This window comes from Vulpes lagopus, chromosome 19 (genome assembly GCF_018345385.1).
Source record: "Vulpes lagopus strain Blue_001 chromosome 19, ASM1834538v1, whole genome shotgun sequence".
Taxonomy (NCBI): domain Eukaryota; kingdom Metazoa; phylum Chordata; class Mammalia; order Carnivora; family Canidae; genus Vulpes; species Vulpes lagopus.
This window is the reverse complement of record NC_054842.1, coordinates 41,570,339-41,579,838: the sequence shown is the minus strand read 5'-3', so window position 1 is coordinate 41,579,838 and position 9,500 is coordinate 41,570,339. Positions and strand designations below refer to the sequence as shown.

The 9,500-nt window shown below is 32.9% G+C and overlaps 1 long non-coding RNA gene across 1 annotated transcript in view; it reads right to left on the bottom strand.

Annotated features, from left to right (window-relative positions):
* Positions 1-644: 644 nt before the first annotated feature.
* LOC121478875 overlaps positions 645-9,500 on the bottom strand; it is a 388,317-nt gene continuing 379,461 nt past the window's right edge. Inside the window, exons 3-4 of the long non-coding RNA XR_005984600.1 lie at positions 4,685-4,821; positions 645-1,480 (exon numbers count right to left, since the gene is read on the bottom strand). This is a non-coding gene — a long non-coding RNA (uncharacterized LOC121478875). The remainder of the gene's footprint in view (positions 1,481-4,684; positions 4,822-9,500) is intronic.

The window sequence follows — 9,500 nt, the reverse complement described above, 5'->3', positions numbered from 1 at the left end:
TAAATATACATGGGACATATGAAGCACTCATTATTCATAAGTCTTAATTCAGCCACCCATTGGTGACACCCATTTTGGCCCTGACAATTCTCTGCCCAAGAAACTCACATAAAACACATGCCTGTTCAGCACATTAATTGGCAATCTGTAGCCATTAGTCAGGCAGCCTTGTCCTGTGTCTTCTGATAAAGCAAGTGTGTTACTTTCCCTGGACATCTCCCGCCAGTTGGGCTTTCTTGCTTGAACTTTAGCTTTCATTCTGGTAACCATGTCATTGCAGGAAAGGCAAAGAGATAAGACAATTGAATATTGTGTACCACAGATATGGGTAATATAGTCCTTATGAGACACTTGCACGCCATCCTAAATGTGTTAGCTTTCTCCATTTCTTTCCCTTAATAATTACTGAGCAATTATGTATTAAACATAACTAATAAACCTTGTGATTTAAGCATTTTAATTTGGCCCGTGAACCTTTCTGTTCCATAATCACTAGAGAAGCTTTCTTTTTAGTGTACTTGGGGTTTATTGTCATATGGGTAATTCCCCATGCAACAAAGGTACCAAACCTTACAGGTCTAATCAGTACTATCTTCTTAGTTATTTTGTTGGCAGAAAATGGAAACAGTATAACTTTCAGGTGAACCTATACTTCAGTTTTTTCATCTTCACAGAAGATTGACAACTTTCAAATACGAAGTTTGTTAGCATAGGTAGACATGGATACGTATTTGTCTGTAAAACGCAGGTAAAAATACCTCCTACTCCAGGATTAAACATACAGGCAAACACACACACAGGAAACAGTAACTGAAGCAACTAGTAAGTGTAGAAAATGAGTAGATTTGTCTGTGGAGGAGATGGTCATAGGTAGGATTCATTTGTTGATGTGGATTAATTATGATTCTCTTTTTAAATGATCCCTTGATACTAAGTAAAATTGCAAATGTTAGCTTGGTTAGCTCTGGAACAGAAAGCTGTTACTTTGTCACAACAACATTCTAGACTTTTTCACTATGTTTGTGGTAAGTTCTTGCTGAGACATTAGCACCTTCACTGAGGCCCGCTTGTGAGAAGCCAGTGGACTCTCCACCAGTAGGTTAAATGTTCTAGTTTAAACTAACCAGCCAGTGTTGATCTGTGACCTTGACCCACTTAGCAACATGACAACACTGGTTTTACAACTGTCTTTGAAAAGTCTGTGTTAAATTAAGATTGAATGTAGGGTTTAATTTATCAAAATTATGATGTTATTGAAATAACCAAAAGGCCCATTAAAATATGGTGTGCCTTCCGTTTGTTTTTTTGAAATGCTAGTTTGCAGATGTGCTTTTCACCCTCCTTTGCATAGCAAGTGTTTCATAACTCCTTTGTGGTGGTTTCTGAGCATTCCAACTGCTGAGGCAAGATTATCTATTTCCACATCTTTTTCTTCAGAATCTTCTTTTGAAATGTAAACATTTCCCACAAGTAATGAAACCTAGAAATAAATGTGAACATAAGAAAATATCTACAGTTGTATAACAACTGTTATTCAGTAATTATTTTCAGAAATACAATAATATATTTCTTACATTAACAATTTAGATCAGACTTAGTTCATAAACAAAAGGAAAACATATTTTTCTACAACATTTAACCTTTTTCATTTTTGGAATCTATTATTTTTTTGGTTTGGTTGTAAGTTTTTCCAAATTTATTTATTTACATACATATGTATATTTATGAGTATACACATGTATGGTAATGTATTATATTATTTTGTTGTATTATTTATAATGTTAAATATAAATATAAAATAAAATATAGTTTATATACTACTATAATATATATTTACACTAATATAAAGTATAAGATACTTTACCTTATAATATATATTTACCTATACTCATGCAATGATACATATTACTTTGCTTAAAGTGATAGATTGTCTCTGCAGTGTATCGGAATATCTCAAACGTTTTTTCTCAAAATATTGCATTTTTCTGCATTTTTTTTATTTTAACAATAAAAAATGACCAGTTCTATAATACCAACCACCCCGATTTGTCAATAATGAATGGTTTTATTAAATGTATTATGGGATATAGGTTTAGGTCTATGTTTATTAAAAAAACAGTTCAGTAGTAGAGAAACAATTCTCATTATATTTTTTAAAGATTGTATTTTAAATATTTACTCTGTGGCAGGAATTGTGTTATATTCTGGATATACAAGGACAAGTATTGAACATGCCTCGCTCTCCAGGAGTTCATAGACTCATATGGCCAAATGTACTTTGACTTGATGGAAACATTTTGGCATGAGATAGAGGTGATGGTTCCGTGACAGTGTGTAGGTACTAAATGTCACCAAATTGTTTCCTTTTAATTGCTTGATTTTGTGGTGTGAATTTCACCTCACATTTAGAAGAAAAAAAAAAGCTGACACAGAGAGAAAAAAATGGAGAAAGAGTGCATCACAGGTACCATTTGCTCTGGATTGACCTTTTGATTTCATTTGAATAAACTTCCATTAGGCCAGACCACATGGAAATTGGGTTTCACAAAAATTAGAGATAGAAATGCACTACCGCATCACTGGCTGACAAGTATGCTGCATTCAGTAAAAAATAGTAGAAAAGCTCCACTCAAACAATTAAGCATAGGAAATTTATTGTCTTCCAACCTGGAAGTTCTTAGTATAAAGTTGCTAGGTTTGGTTATTTAATCTAAAGCCCCCGTGTTTTCCTTTTTCTGCTTTGCCAAATTCAGTGTGCGGTGGAACTCCTCTCCCTGCCCTCTTGAGTCAGCAACAGTCTGTGCATTTCATTCAGACCCAGCAACATCAGATAAAAGAAGGACTATTTCTCCCTCATGGTTCCTTTTAAATAATGGACATTTGTTGCCTAAAGGTCCCTGAAGACACTTTTTCACATCTTATTGACCAGAATTGAGTCCCATTTCCATGAACTATTCACTGTAAAGAAGAATGCAGTTGCCACAATTGATCTACTTCAGACAAACTCAGATATACTCTCTGATATGGGAATAGAGTTATCTTCCCATAAGAGGGGAATACACTGGGGCCTGAAGGCCAAGGTTAAGAGGTAAAGTTATTTTAGAAGACAGTCACCAGGGGCTGCTACAAATGGTGATATACAAATGCGTAAATATTACATGAAAAAGGTGAGAACTAAAACAGTATTTGTCTTGATATGGTACGATTTCGTACTTGATATAGCCTTTTTCTGCTTTGAAAAGCAGAAATACCACATACAGTTTTGACATGATTACTTAAAAATTAGTACAAATTCCTCTGGAAGGCAGGATGGAGGCTCCTTAAAAAGTTAAAAATAGAGCTACTTTGTGACTCAGCAATTGCACTACTATATATTTACCCAAAGGATACAAACATAGTAATTCAAAGGGACACATGCACACCAATGTTTATAGCAGCAGTGTCCACAATAGCCAAAATATGGAAAGAGCCCAGATGTCCAATGACAGATGAAGGGATAAAGGAGATATGGTATATATATATACTATATATAGTATATACGGTGGTGGTGGTGTGTGTGTGTACACAGTGGAATATTAGCCATTTAAAAGAATGAAATCTTACCATTTGCAACGATGTGGATAGAACTAGAGGATATTATGCTAAGGGAAATAAGTCAGAGAAAGACAAATACAATGTGATTTCACTCATATGTGGAATTTAAGAAATATAACTGAACATAGGGGAAGAGATGGATAAATAAAATAAGACAAAAACAGAGAGACAAACCATAAGAGACTTTAACTATAGGAAACAAACTGAAGGTTGCTGGAGGGGAGGTAGGAAGGGTGATGGGATAACTGGATGGGCATTAAGGGGAGGCTACTTGATGTAATGAGCATGAATGTTGTGTGCAACTGATGAATCACTAAATTCTACCTCTGAAACTAATAATACAGTATATATTAATTAAATTGAATTTAAATAAAAAATTAAAGCAAATATTGCATAAGTCATGTAAGAAAAATCTTTCTTATTGTTTTCTAATGTTTCAACTTTTTACATTTCAGTTCAAATTTAGAAGTTGGACGTATAATAAAAAGAAATTAATATTTGTTGCTAGAATAACACAGGTTCAGTTTTTCTTCTACAGTTTTTTTAAATGATTAACTCTGGGCAAAATGCTTTACCTCTTTAAGCCTCTGCTTCCTAATCTATAAAATAAAGATGAGATTTTACTCTCAGAATTATTTTGAAAGATAATAAATAAAATATCTGTGCCTGGCACATAGTATGTTATCTATTTTTAATTTTTTATAAATAAAACAAAATATATGGCAACCCCGTTTCTTCATGAGACTTTCCCTTTTAATTGTTTTGTTTTAGAAATTGGCATCAAGTATAAAGGCTAAACCAAATGAATGTGTTAATTATAGGATGTGAAGGTCAGTATTTTTTTTACTTTTTGAAATTATAAAAAAAGAATGCTAGAATTAGTATAAATCCAATGATGACAAGTAATATTTTTCCATATACAGTAATGTATTTGGTTTCATTAGTCAACTAGTAAAATGGCCAGTTTAAGTGATGGGTAAGGCAATTTATATATGTGAGCCAAACTCATATAAGTAAAGAAAGCTCATGCAATGAGTAATTACCTATGATTATTTCTCCCGTAATACAGATTTTGGTAATTAATACCTACCTGGAACTACAAGTCTTCTATAATTTTCTCGAGCCATCTGTTTTCTCTCTTCCTTTGTTTAGCAAGGTGTAACTATAGGCGATCCACACAGAAAAATGGCTTTCTTCTTTCTCCATTAATCTTCATGCCTTGGTAGACTTAGAAGAAAATTTATTTTATAGGTTACTTGTAAGATTTTCATCAAAACAACCTTCTCTTAAGGAAGAGGGGGTGTAACGTGATTAGAGACAGGGACCAGTGCTCTAAAAGAGAAAGGATACTTTTGGAATTTTGAAAGTCCAATCTGATAACACCTGGAGGTGGTTAGCTCCTTTTATAATGAGTTGTTTTTCATTCTCAGAGGAAATTATCCACTTTAGTGATTTAGATACTGTTCCTAAAATATTTTGAACAGTTTGGTCATTTACATTAAATGTAAGGTGGTCAAAACAGTGTTCCCACAGGGATGTAGAGAGCATTTTCAGCCTTTGTAGGGAAAAACAAATTTAAGGGCTCTTAGTAAAGGGAAATTGGCTAATTGTTTTATTGTTTTTGTTTTTGTTTGCAAAGGGTGTACTTCGATATGGAGAGGGTCAGGGTCAGGCTTTCCCACCCATCCTCAAACCTGTTTTTCTTTTTTCCTTTTTTTAAAAATTTATTCATGAGAGACACAGAGAGAGAGAGAGGCAGAGACACAGGCAGATGGAGAAGCAGGCTCCATGCAGGGAGCCTGACATGGGACTCCATCCAGGGTCTCCAGCATCACGACCTGGGCCAAAGGCGGCTCTAAACCGCTGAGCCACCTGGGCTGCCCTCAAACCTGTTTTTCGATTATATTCTTTATGTTCTAGGCTCATGTGAAACAGGTAAATTAGCTCTTCTAGAATCAAAGATTAATTAAGCTAGAGAAAAAGAACTAACTCAATGGAACACTCTGCCTCTCTCCAGATGGTCCCAGACCATCTGGAGAGAGGCAGATCAGTAGAGTACAGCTGTACTTTTCTCTATTGACTTATAGAAATTTAATTATACAACTTAATGATTATATATAATACAGCTTATATATGTATAATTAGCTTATATGTATAATATATAATATAGCTATATATATTATATATATAGCTTGTCTCTGTGATTAAATTGCAGGGGTCTATCAATTTATCTGTCCATCCATTTTTCTTCCTATCCATTTATTTATTTCAAGCACAATACTGATCATAGCCTAAGCCTTTCATTAACAATCTCTTATTATTGAACCATATTATGTGGAAATAACTATAAAAATTATCTGCATCTATCAGAGTGATGAAATTTTAGTGGATAATAAGACAAAAATGTGTATTTCCTTTAAATGTGATATTTTAATTATTATCCATCATAATCTTATTTTTACATTATTTTACTCAAAAATATATATCATCATATTTGGGGAAAGTGAGAAGATGAACATTTGTGAGAATTGGGTTTGAGTTCAAAAGCTTGTAAAGTTTCTATGTATTTTTCAAAATTTTAAATTCCACCCTTTTCTATTGATTCAGGATACATCTGTATATTTAAATTTGATTTTTATTACTTTTATTTTCCCTATCTACATGTGACTCTCTAGAGTCATTTATGTCTCAAATGACATTTATTTGTGAAGAATTTATGCTTTTCTTTCATCCCCTAATTCTCATGCTGAGTGAGCAGAAGAAGAGAGACTATCTTTAGTTATCACATCTTGTTTAATGTTGTAAGTACTAATTTTTCTTAACTTCTAAAAGAATGATCACGTTATTGTCAAATGACATATTGGTTAGATATGAAAAGGTAATTTTACAACTCTTAAAAGTACCAAATTTGTGAACTTAAGGAAAGAAAGCAGATCTTAACTGAGAACATAAAATCAAAAGTGGCTGGATACTGAAATTACTGTTGCCCTTAGGTCTAATAAGACAAGCATCTTCCTAATAACCTGAATAAGATTCCATATTATGGTTCTTTTGTGTTGGTCCTATATGTAATAATAAAATAGTTTTACCTATTGCGTTAGGTCACAAAATTATATATTTTCAAAAATTTAAAAATATAGCTACTGAGGAGAAAAAGAACACAAGGCACAAACATAGAACAAATACCAATATAGCAATTTACACAGGAGCTTTTCTATATTTAAATAAAATGTAAATGATCTAGAACAATCCCATTAACAGGGTCAATTTTATGGTTATGCAAAATTTTAACTTAAGTTGTCTTTATTTGTGAATATGCTAGTAGGAACTGGAAAATTAAATTGGCATTTAAAATATAAATGAAATGGGATTTGCCTGAGAAAAAAAGGAGCTAAATGTAATTCTAATAATTACGTATTACTAAAGAGGATGATCTGAAATGACTTAATCCTCTGAAATTAGAAATTACATTACAGTGTTTACCAATTATGCTTTACATATTTGCATCCTAGTTAGTTTTAGAATTCATTAGTTATAAATGTTCAGTCACTCACATTGATTTTTCCACTTAAAATTTTTTTGAGCACATTTTATGTGTTAAACATTATATAAAGGCTATTGAAAAAATGAAACCCACACACACATATACATAGACATACCCAGGAGTATAAGGGAGATCAGTAGTAGATGGAAAGGAGGCAGTGATCATGATGTAATTTGGACAAAGTAGACCTAGTGGATTGGTGACATTTGAGCAGATTAGGAAAGGTATGGAAATTGTCAAGGCAAATATCTGAAGAGCATTTCAGTCCTTGACAATGTCCTAAACTAGGAATGTAACCGGCCTGATCAAGAAGCAAAAAGGAGACTCTTGTGGATAGAGCAGAATGAGAAACAAAGGACATTTTGGCATTTATTCTTAGTGAAATGAGGAAACACTGCAGTTTTGAACAGAGAAGAAATATGATTGATATACATGTTTAAGAATATAACTGAGTAATAATGGAAATAAACTACTTAGGAGCGTATCACAGTGGTCCAGGACAGAGATGATGGTGACTTCAGTCAGGACCATGGTAGTGGTGATGGACAAAATTGATAGGTTCCTGGATATATTTTGAGTGCACAGCCAACAGGGTTTCCTGATGAACTGGATGTGGGGTATAAAGATCAAAAATGCCTCCAAATTTTTTCATCTGAGCAAATAAAAGATTGAGTTTCCCATCAAATGTTATGGGAAAGGCTATGCTTTTAGTAGTTCAGGAGGTGGGGAGATCAGGAGGTCAGCTTTGGACAAGTTGAGTTTTGATATTTGTTAGGGATTTTAGTAGAAATATCGAGTAGAGAATTGGATATTCAGGTTTAAAGTTTGAGAGAAACTTCTTTGATGGAAATATAAATTCTGTATCATCGAGGTTACAGTGGTATTTAAAGCCAGGAATGTGGATGAGATCACCATGGGAGTGAGACAGACAGAGAAGAGGATTAGAGACTGAGCCTGGGGTATACTCACTTTGAGAGCAAATATAAATAATAACAAGATGTGAATTTAAATTTATTCTCCAAATCCAAGTTTTTTTTCCATTGTGGTCAAAGTATATAATCCAGTAGTACATATATTTAAAGAATTACAGGTGCAGTTTCATCATATGTTTTCTTGATATCCAGATAAAGTTTAGTGATAGCTTTCAGAAGAAATAAATCAAATTAAAAATGTGATTTCCCATTCTACTTCCTGTCTCTCTCTCTCTCTCTCTCTCTCTCTGCAGTTCCTTAGTAATATTTTTAAAACAAGATGAGGCTATCAAATGACATTTGCAGAAACTCTAAAGTCTATGTTTTGACTGAAAAGAAAGTGAAAATATGAAATCAAAGCTGCATTATTATGTTTAGTAAGAAAATAGAGTAAATGCATTTGAGTCAAGTCAACTCTGTATTGACTAGTGTATTTAGTATTCAAGTTACTCATCTTTGTTAAAATTCTCTTAATTGTTAGTTTCTAAAATTTTGGTTGGCTCAAATGTAAAGGGGTAAAATATTTGTTAACATCATCAGATACACAATCTACTTGCTATGGTTTCTTCCTAGATAATATATGTGGCATTTTCCATTATATTATACATGCTTCTCAAATCCTAATTGGTAACTTCTGTTTTTAATTTCTCTTTATAGAATAACATTATGATTATTTATGTGTGATTAGAATTTTCCCTTTAAGAACTGTAACCTCACCTAAATTTCCTTTAAAAATGATTCATACCGTGTTAAATTCTGGCTTGCTTTGTAACACGTCAGCTCAAATGTGATCCACATGAATTATAAAGTTGATTTAAGGCAATATTTATTTAATCATTTTCCGTATTCTTCTGTAGCACATGATTACATCCATTTTTCTTATTTATAAATACCAAAGTATATACATATTCAAATGTATAAATGTGTAATTCTTCCGGTCACATCCCCTCACTCCAAAAGACATAACTAATCTGATTTTTTTGTTTCAGTCCTTTGCTTTTCCTTGGTTTGGGTTTTCATTTTTATGCAAATGAATGTTTTGTTAAACAGTGTATTTATTCTTGTTTTAAAATTTGTACCAATGCTGTGTAAATGAAAAACAGGATGTGCTTATTTTGGGGGCATTCTGTTAATCCTACTCTGTTCTTTATTTTCCATGCAATCTTTGTTACTTTTATCAGGCCAGTATTTTTTTCGCTTCCTGTGCTAATTAATAAAATCCAAGCATTCTGCCTTGAAAAATCACAGGTTGTGCTAACAGTTCACTAAAAATGTCATTGTTCTGTAGATGGACCTATCACCTTCTCCCCTTCAGCTACAAAAACATAAATAGTATAAATAGTATTTAGGATCATTAATCTGTCTTTATAATGCTGATACAAAGCAGTTTT